This window comes from Ciona intestinalis, unplaced genomic scaffold (genome assembly GCF_000224145.3).
Source record: "Ciona intestinalis unplaced genomic scaffold, KH HT000658.1, whole genome shotgun sequence".
NCBI classification, from domain to species: domain Eukaryota; kingdom Metazoa; phylum Chordata; class Ascidiacea; order Phlebobranchia; family Cionidae; genus Ciona; species Ciona intestinalis.
In genome coordinates this window covers 4666-5510 of record NW_004190979.1, presented here as the reverse complement: position 1 = coordinate 5510, position 845 = coordinate 4666, and positions in this window count along the sequence as shown.

Here is an 845-nt window from a genome sequence, read left to right as displayed (position 1 = left end):
AGGATGGTTTTCATAATAAACGCATATACTCAGTTTGCCATACAAGTTTAAAACATTCATACTTATGAACACATGCAATTAACAGCGAATGCAGAACACTTGATGTGTCCTGTGTGTAGTGCTATAGACACATAACAGTATTGTTATAGACACACAACAGTAGTGAAAAAGCTATTTATGCTTAAAACTGTTTTAAACATTTATAATTTCCTTAGGATTTAACACACAATGAAATATGCCAAGCCCTCATCCATCTCAATGCATTGGCTGCGCTCAACCGTGAACTAGAAGTCGGTGATGTGGAAAGTGTGTGGTCGGCCATGCAGAACCCCGACCTCGGATTAGAGAGGCTCGACCAATCTAACAGGACAAGATGTTGTGTAAGTATATATGTATATGTATATATATAGTAGGGGGGTAGGATGGTACATGTTACAATATAATAATAAGACAGTTGTTATAACACAGGTGTTCTGTTTCATACACCTTGTGCCAGCTTATGAGTCACCACGTGAGTAACTCGCGTGGTGCGGCAACGACAGTCGTTATACCATGGGTGTTCTGTTCCTTACACCTCGTGTCCACTTTATGGATGCTAACAATTGGACAACCTTTTAGTTGACTCTGGATTTAAACATTGGCTATTATGTCTAATACAAAGATTACTACATCAGTAAATAGTACAACCAATTAGGCAAAAATTAAAATAAAAAGTGAGTGTCCAGCTATCCTTGTCCCCCCTACAATTATAAAACTTTGGTGCCTATCATAATAATTGTTGTGTAATAACAGGAGGCATTAAAGCAACAGAAAAAGGACGAAAAATATTTGAATTGTAAATCTAT